We start from the raw sequence: 9,740 nt of genomic DNA, 5'->3' as shown, positions 1-9,740 counted from the left end.
CGAGGCAGAAACAAATGGGTAAGTTTCTTTCACCCTGAATGCCCCTGTTACCTAGCAGTAAATAGGTACCTGGGTGTTAGTCAGCTGTCACGGGCTGCTTCCTGGGGGTGGAGGCCTGGTCGAGGACCGGGCCGCGGGGACACTAAAGCCCCGAAATCATCTCAAGATAACCTTTACCCACGTCCGTATTCTTTATTCACTTACTCAAACCAAGGGACCCCCAGAGCTATACTTGAGCCGATCCCACGCCACGTGGTCTTAAAACCCTTTGAGCCGACCCCACGCCACGTGGTCTTAAAACCCTTTGAGCCGACCCCACGCCACGTGGTCTTAAAACCCTTTGAGCCGACCCCACGCCACGTGGTCTTAAAACCCTTTGAGCCGACCCCACGCCACGTGGTCTTAAAACCCTTTTAGCCGACCCCACGCCACGTGGTCTTAAAACCCTTTGAGCCGACCCCACGCCACGTGGTCTTAAAACCCTTTGAGCCGACCCCACGCCACGTGGTCTTAAAACCCTTTGAGCCGACCCCACGCCACGTGGTCTTAAAACCCTTTGAGCCGACCCCACGCCACGTGGTCTTAAAACCCTTTGAGCCGACCCCACGCCACGTGGTCTTAAAACCCTTTGAGCCGACCCCACGCCACGTGGTCTTAAAACCCTTTGAGCCGACCCCACGCCACGTGGTCTTAAAACCCTTTTAGCCGACCCCACGCCACGTGGTCTTAAAACCCTTTGAGATTCTACAACCCTTATGACGTGAAAACAGACCCAAGTCTGTAATCACCCCCAAGAGGTGATTACACTCACACATCCTCTGACCAAACTTTCTTGCTGGGGACGATCTTCCTCTTCTTCCTTGCTTGGTACCTGAGTTAGCGAGGCGGGGAGCTGCTGTTCTTGTTAGTGTCTTTGTCAGTGATGTGTTTGTTGTATTCATGTTTAGGTGATGGTATCTGAGTGGTCTTTAGTTGTCGTTGTTGCTACGCTTCTCTCTCTGTCTCTGTCTCACTGTTTGTCTGTCTGTATCTCTGTATCTCTCTGATTGAAATTTTAATATAATTTGATAATCAATGATATTCGTGTAAGTGCATCAGTTTGATTCTTCACCAACCATCGTTGCCTAATGTTATGTTAATGATCTTCCCTTCACTATCACACACACACAAACACACGCGCACACACGCACGCAAACACACACACACACACACAAACACACACACACACACACACACACACACGCGCACACACGCACGCAAACACACACACACACACAAACATGCACACACGCGCACACACGCTCGCAAACACACACACACTCAGCTCTGTAAAATAAGGATTTTTTGGTCCTTCTCCCTACATATATTCAACCATCTCGCTAGCCCTGGCCACTTCCCTCACACACAGACAGACAGAGAAACATCTAGGGAAATAGTAGAGGGATAAGTAGGGACAGGATATGCAGAAACAGACGGAAACGGAGAAACAGAATGAGACAGAGAGCGAGACGGAACGAGAGCGAGAGAGACAGTGTTCTTCAGCATATATATTCCCTAAAGAACTAAACAGTAAATTGGAAATCTGTTGTGTGTGAGTTAACGATTGGAGAGAGAGAGAGAGAGAGAGACAGAGAGAGAGAGAGAGAGAGAGAAGGAAGAAGAGAGAATATTAAGAAGAGTGCAGAAAGATACGAGAGCAAAGATGATGAAAGAGAACCGAGAAAATTAAATAAAAGGAGGCAATTAAGGGACAGAGGGGAGACAGCAACCAAAGAAAAGAGAGAGGGAACAGAACCAAGAAAAAAAAGAAGAGAACAGAGTAATACATGGGAGAAGGAAAGGCAAGTGAAGATAGAGAGAGATACGTGAAGAGATAGATGCAGAAGTTTGAAAGGGAGAATGTATAAATTTAATTTAAATAGAAGGGAAGATAGAGAAGAGAGGAAGAGAGAGAGAGAGAGAGAGAGAGAGAGAGAGAGAGAGAGAGAGAGAGAGAGAGAGAGAGAGAGAGAGAGAGAGAGAGAGAGAGAGAGAGAGAGAGAGAAATCATCGCCAATGTATATGAAATATCGGAATTAAGAGGAGTCCAGCTTGTTGGATGAAGAAAGAAACATCGAAACCTCTTACCCATCTGCACCAACCCATTAATACTCCCCACACAGAACCCATTAACACCCCCCACACAGAACCCATTAACACCCCCCCACACAGAACCCATTAACACCCCCCCACACAGAACCCATTAACACCCCCCCACACAGAACCCATTAATACTCCCCCCACACAGAACCCATTAACACCCCCCCACACAGAACCCATTAACACCCCCCCCACACAGAACCCATTAACACCCCCCCCACACAGAACCCATTAACACCCCCCCCCACACAGAACCCATTAACACCCCCCCACACAGAACCCATTAACACCCCCCCACACAGAGACAATATTGCCAACCCACAGAATAACTAGAACAGGCTTTAGGTTCCCATAATCACTACAACTAGCCACCTCCTTCAACCTGCTAACTGCTCTCGCCTTGTTGACACCAGTTGTATTTAGTTAGGCTGAGGATGTGGGTTTTTATTTTTAAAATAAGAACAATGAAAATTAAAAAAAAAAAGGTCAAATGAGAGTACAAAGCCAGATGGGAATGACAGCAACTCAACGGGAAGTCAAGAATATGATAAACATGAAGTTCTTTCAAGACTATAGAGAAAATGTGGCGGGAAAAATATAGAATATAGTTGGCGGGAAAAAATATAGAATGGTGGTAGTTGATTTTTTAATATTTACGTCGTGGATAAAAAAAAATAGATGACAAGCTGAACAAGGCCCAAAATGTCGTTTTACGAAGCCTTAAATGTCACAATAACGGGACTGAAAATTAGACAGCCACAAATCAATCAGTGAAACAATTGACGGTGGTTTCAGTCCATTTCCCCGGTCCATTATCAAGTCCTGTAATGGTTCAGGATACATAAAACCGGTTCAGGGTTCGAGACCCATATACAGGCCAGGTGAATGGAAGGTCCAGGACACACAATTTTATGAAAGGCCAGAAACATGGTAGCTCTGAGGAGTAGCTGTAATGGAGAGTAGATTGACAAATTTCAATGAAGTTAGAGAACGATAAAAGTAACTTTACCGTGGAGGGCCAGCAGCGACTCTGAGCTTAGAGTGAAACCAGTAACTAAGGGAATCGAGATTTGATGGAGCTCAGAGTCTCTGATACCACCAATTAACCATAGAAGAATTAAAGATAGGAAAATGTTAATTTAACAAACAGAAAATTAGCCTTCCAAATTCAACGGCTCTTTGAAGCCATTGTTTTTTTCTTTGCCCAAGATGGAGACAACAGGAAAGCTCAGGTCTGAATGAGATTTAAAAATCGTCAAATTAGTTTGCTTAACACGGAAATTAATTAAGAGATGAGTGAGTAGAGAAGGAAATAATCAAGGAACAGAAAAATGAAAGAAAATAAGAAGGATATATCAAAGGAGTCAAGGCATAGAAGAAAGAAATATTAACAAAAGGGGGAGAGAAGCCCCCAACGTGAACTTAAAGCATTTCTCAATTTTTTTTTGTATTGAGGTACAGCAAAGGTGATGATACCGAAGTACCCAGGTAATTAGGCGAGCAAATTTGCTGTCAAAATTAATATATATTTACGAACACTTAAGCTCACACGCGCGCACACACACACACGCACCCAGGTACACACATGCGCTCACACATACACTCAAGTACACTCACGCACACGCACCCAAGTACACACACGCACACAAACCCACTTTCACAGCTGTAAACGTTGATATGACAGAGCCAGACTCAAACACACCAGTCGATGAATAACTGAGAGCCGGGGCACAAGAGCTGTAGCTCAGCCCCCGAAAGGAGAATTTGGTGAATACAACTTGTTGAGTGCACGCACGCACGCACACACACACACACACACACACACACACACACACACACACACACACACACACACACACACACACACACACACACACACACATTAAGGGGGCCTCGTAGCCTGGTGGATAGCGCGCAGGACTCGTAATTCTGTGGCGCGGGTTCGATTCCCGCACGAGGCAGAAACAAATGGGCAAAGTTTCTTTCACCCTAAGTGCCCCTGTTACCTAGCAGTAAATAGGTACCTGGGAGTTAGTCAGCTGTCACGGGCTGCTTCCTGGGGGGTGTGTGTGTGTGGTGTGGAAAAAAAAAAGTAGTTAGTAAACAGTTGATTGACAGTTGAGAGGCGGGCCGAAAGAGCAAAGCTCAAACCCCGCAAAAACACAACTAGTAAACACACACACACGTGTGTGTGTCCCATGGATTCAGGTATGGCAGGTCCTGCCTCACAGGGTTACTTGAATTCTACGACCAGGCAACAAAAATAAGGCAAGAAAGAGAAGGGTGGGCAGACTGCATATTTTTTGATTGTCAGAAAGCCTTTGATACAGTGCCACACAAGAGGCTAGTGAAAAAGTTGGAGATGCAGGCTGGAGTGAAAGGGAAGGTACTCCGTTGGATACAGGAGTACCTAAGCAACAGGAGACAACGAGTCAGTGTGAGGGGCGAGGTCTCAGATTGGCGAGACGTTACGAGTGGAGTCCCGCAGGGGTCAGTCCTTGGACCTATACTGTTTCTGATATTTGTAAATGATCTCCCAGAGGAATAGAATCGTTTCTCTCAATGTTTGCCGATGATGCAAAAATTATGAGGAGGATTGAAACTGAGGACGATAGTAGGAGGCTACAAGATGACCTAGACAGACTGAGTGAATGGTCCAACAAATGGCTGTTGAAGTTTAACCCGAGTAAATGCAAAGTAATGAAACTAGGCAGTGGAAACAGGAGGCCAGACACAGGATACAGAATAGGAGATGAAGTACTTAATGAAACGGACAGAGAGAAAGATCTGGGAGTTGATATCACACCAAACCTGTCTCCTGAAGCCCACATAAAAAGAATAACGTCTGCGGCATATGCGAGGCTGGCTAATATCAGAACAGCGTTCAGGAACCTGTGTAAGGAATCATTCAGAATCTTGTACACCACATATGTAAGACCAATCCTGGAGTATGCGGCCCCAGCATGGAGCCCGTACCTTGTCAAGCACAAGACGAAGCTGGAAAAAGTCCAAAGGTATGCCACTAGACTAGTCCCAGAACTAAGAGGCATGAGTTACGAGGAAAGGCTGCGGGAAATGCACCTTACGACACTGGAAGACAGAAGAGTAAGGGGAGACATGATCACAACCTACAAAATCCTCAGGGGAATCGACCGGTAAACAAGGATAAACTATTCAACGCTGGTGGAACGCGAATAAAGGGACACAGGTGGAAACTGAGTACCCACATGAGCCACAGAGACGTTAGAAAGAACTTTTTCATTGTCAGAGTAATTAACGGATGGAATGCATTAGGCAGTGATGTGGTGGAGGCTGACTCCATACACAGTTTCAAATGTAGATATGATAGAGCCCAGTAGGCTCAGGAACCTGTACACCAGTTGATTGACAGTTGAGAGGCGGGACCAAAGAGCCAAAGCTCAACCCCTGCAAGCATAAATAGGTTGAGTACACACACACACACACACACACACACACACACACACACACACACACACACACACACACACACCCACACACACACACACACACACACACACACACACACACACACACACACACACACACACACACACACACATGACAGAAAAGCCTGTGAGAAGCTTAACAAGCTTAACAGAAAATGTTAAGTATACAAAACTTAGTTAAAGCCACACAAGGCGTGGACAAAGAAAGAAGACAAACGAAGAGATTGAGTGAAACTGTGGCCAAGGAAGAGGAGGCAAAGAAACGTATTAGGGCCAGATATCACCGTGAATACTAAAGGAAGAGGCCAGATTACTCTGATGACCTCTGACCAGATCATGCACTGTAGCTACAGGAACAAGAGTAGTATAGAAAATATCGAGAAATGCCAATATAAAATTGATGATAGAAATAGAAATCAGAAAGATATGTTCAATTACACACTGCATCAGTCTCAAAGACGACTGTTGACTCCTGTTAGCAGGCTGAGAACTTTCCCTTCCCATAGCTCATGATAAGCCTTACCCTACTAGTTTCCCTGGAATACGACCCACCAATCGTTTAACATTCAAGGGCCCAATCACTGCTGGGCGAACAGAGGCGTACAGTTAAGGACTGGCGCCTAGTCAATCCTCTCTGATCTGGATGCCAACCTGGAAGAAATCCCTAACGAATCACCAGACGAGTGAGTACTTGGTGATTCCATATAAGTACTGGAGGAGAAAACAAACTAGGATTAAGACGCCGAGAATTGACTGGAAAGATCATATAATTCCTGCACCCAAGCGGAGCCTTACCAGAGACATCCTGACCAGCAATAACAGACATATACAATATTAGGAGATTATACATAGCCGAAGAACTACAGATGAAACATTCTCTTCGTTCAATCAAAACCCAGCATAGGTACATCCTACCATCCTGACGACCCAAACAGCACTGTCAGTCAACACCACACTAACAGCCTCCACCATCCCACGAGATAACAAGGCAAGACTTTCTGGTCTCCACCGACCGAAAGCACCCCTCATCCTACACCAAACATGTATACTGTTACCGTGGCTAAGTAATATTATATTATATATATATATATATATATATATATATATATATATATATATATATATATATATATATATATATATATATATATATATATACATATATATATATATATATATATATATATATATATATATATATATATATATATATATATATATATATATATGTCGTACCTAGTAGCCAGAACTCACTTCTCAGCCTACTATTCAAGGCCCGATTTGCCTAATAAGCCAAGTTTTCCTGAATTAATATATTTACTATAATTTTTTTCTTATGAAATGATAAAGCAACCCTTTTCTCTATGTATGAGGTCAATTTTATTTTATTGGAGTTAAAATTAACGTAGATATATGACCGAACCTAACCAACCCTACCTAACCTAACCTAACCTATATTTATAGGTAAGGTTAGGTTAGGTAGCCAAAAAAAGCTAGGTTAGGTTAGGTTAGGTATGTTAGGTAGACGAAAAAATATTAATTCATGAAAACTTGGCTTATTAGGCAAATCGGGCCTTGAATAGTAGGCTGAGAAGTGCGTTCTGGCTATTAGGTACGACATATATATATATATATATATATATATATATATATATATATATATATATATATATATATATATATATATATATATATATATATATATATATATATGTCGTACCTAGTAGCCAGAACTCACTTCTCAGCCTACTATGCAAGGCCCGATTTGCCTAATAAGCCAAGTTTTCATGAATTAATGTTTTTTCGTCTACCTAACCTACCTAACCTAACCTAACCTAGCTTTTTTTGGCTACCTAACCTAACCTTACCTATATATATAGGTTAGGTTAGGTTAGGTAGGGTTGGTTAGGTTCGGTCATATATCTACGTTAATTTTAACTCCAATAAAAAAAATTGACCTCATACATAGTGAAAAGGGTAGCTTTATCATTTCATAAGAAAAAAATTATAGTAAATATATTAATTCAGGAAAACTTGGCTTATTAGGCAAATCGGGCCTTGAATAGTAGGCTGAGAAGTGAGTTCTGGCTACTAGGTACGACATATATATATATATATATATATATATATATATATATATATATATATATATATATATATATATATATATATATATATATATATATATATATATATATATTTATATATATGTCGTACCTAGTAGCCAGAACGCACTTCTCAGCCTACTATGCAAGGGCCGATTTGCCTAATAAGCCAAGTTTTCATGAATTAATTGTTTTTCGACTACCTAACCTACCTAACCTAACCTAACCTAACTTTTTTGGCTACCTAACCTAACCTAACCTATAAAGATAGGTTAGGTTAGGTTAGGTAGGGTTGGTTAGGTTCGGTCATATATCTACGTTAATTTTAACTCCAATAAAAAAAAATTGACCTCATACATAATGAAATGGGTAGCTTTATCATTTCATAAGAAAAAAATTAGAGAAATTATATTAATTCAGGAAAACTTGGCTTATTAGGCAAATCGGGCCTTGCATAGTAGGCCTAGAAGTGCGTTCTGGCTACTAGGTACGACATATATATATATATATATATATATATATATATATATATATATATATATATATATATATATATATATATATATATATATATATATGTCGTACCTAATAGCCAGAACGCACTTCTCAGCCTACTATTCAAGGCCCGATTTGCCTAATAGGCCAAGTTTTCATGAATTAATGTTTTTTCGTCTACCTAACCTACCTAACCTAACCTAACCTAGCTTTTTTTGGCTACCTAACCTAACCTTACCTATAAATATAGGTTAGGTTAGGTTAGGTAGGGTTGGTTAGGTTCGGTCATATATCTACGTTAATTTTAACTCCAATAAAAAAAAATTGACCTCATACATAGAGAAAAGGGCAGCTTTATCATTTCATAAGAAAAAAATTATAGTAAATATATTAATTCAGGAAAACTTGGCTTATTAGGCAAATCGGGCCTTGAATAGTAGGCTGAGAAGTGCGTTCTGGCTATTAGGTACGACATATATATATATATATATATATATATATATATATATATATATATATATATATGTCGTACCTAGTAGCCAGAACGCACTTCTCAGCCTACTATGCAAGGCCCGATTTGCCTAATAAGCCAAGTTTTCATGAATTAATTGTTTTTCGACTACCTAACCTACCTAACCTAACCTAACCTAACTTTTTCGGCTACCTAACCAAATCTAACCTATAAAGATAGGTTAGGTTAGGTTAGGTAGGGTTGGTTAGGTTCGGTCATATATCTACGTTAATTTTAACTCCAATAAAAAAAATTGACCTCATACATAATGAAATGGGTAGCTTTATCATTTCATAAGAAAAAAATTAGAAAAAATATATTAATTCAGGAAAACTTGGCTTATTAGGCAAATCGGGCCTTGAATAGTAGGCCAAAAAGTGAGTTCTGGCTACTAGGTACGACATATATATATATATATATATATATATATATATATATATATATATATATATGTCGTACCTAGTAGCCAGAACTCACTTCTCAGCCTACTATTCAAGGCCCGATTTGCCTAATAAGCCAAGTTTTCCTGAATTAATATATTTACTATAATTTTTTTCTTATGAAATGATAAAGCAACCCTTTTCTCTATGTATGAGGTCAATTTTTTTTTATTGGAGTTAAAATTAACGTAGATATATGACCGAACCTAACCAACCCTACCTAACCTAACCTAACCTATATTTATAGGTAAGGTTAGGTTAGGTAGCCAAAAAAAGCTAGGTTAGGTTAGGTTAGGTAGGTTAGGTAGACGAAAAAACATTAATTCATGAAAACTTGGCTTATTAGGCAAATCGGGCCTTGAATAGTAGGCTGAGAAGTGCGTTCTGGCTATTAGGTACGACATATATATATATATATATATATATATATATATATATATATATATATATATATATATATATATATATATATATATATATATATATGTCGTACCTAATAGCCAGAACGCACTTCTCAGCCTACTATTCAAGGCCCGATTTGCCTAATAAGCCAAGTTTTCATGAATTAATGTTTTTTCGTCTT

The sequence above is a fragment of the Procambarus clarkii genome, chromosome 19 (assembly GCF_040958095.1).
Source record: "Procambarus clarkii isolate CNS0578487 chromosome 19, FALCON_Pclarkii_2.0, whole genome shotgun sequence".
Classification (NCBI taxonomy): Eukaryota; Metazoa; Arthropoda; class Malacostraca; order Decapoda; family Cambaridae; genus Procambarus; species Procambarus clarkii.
Note: the sequence above shows the minus strand (reverse complement) of the source record.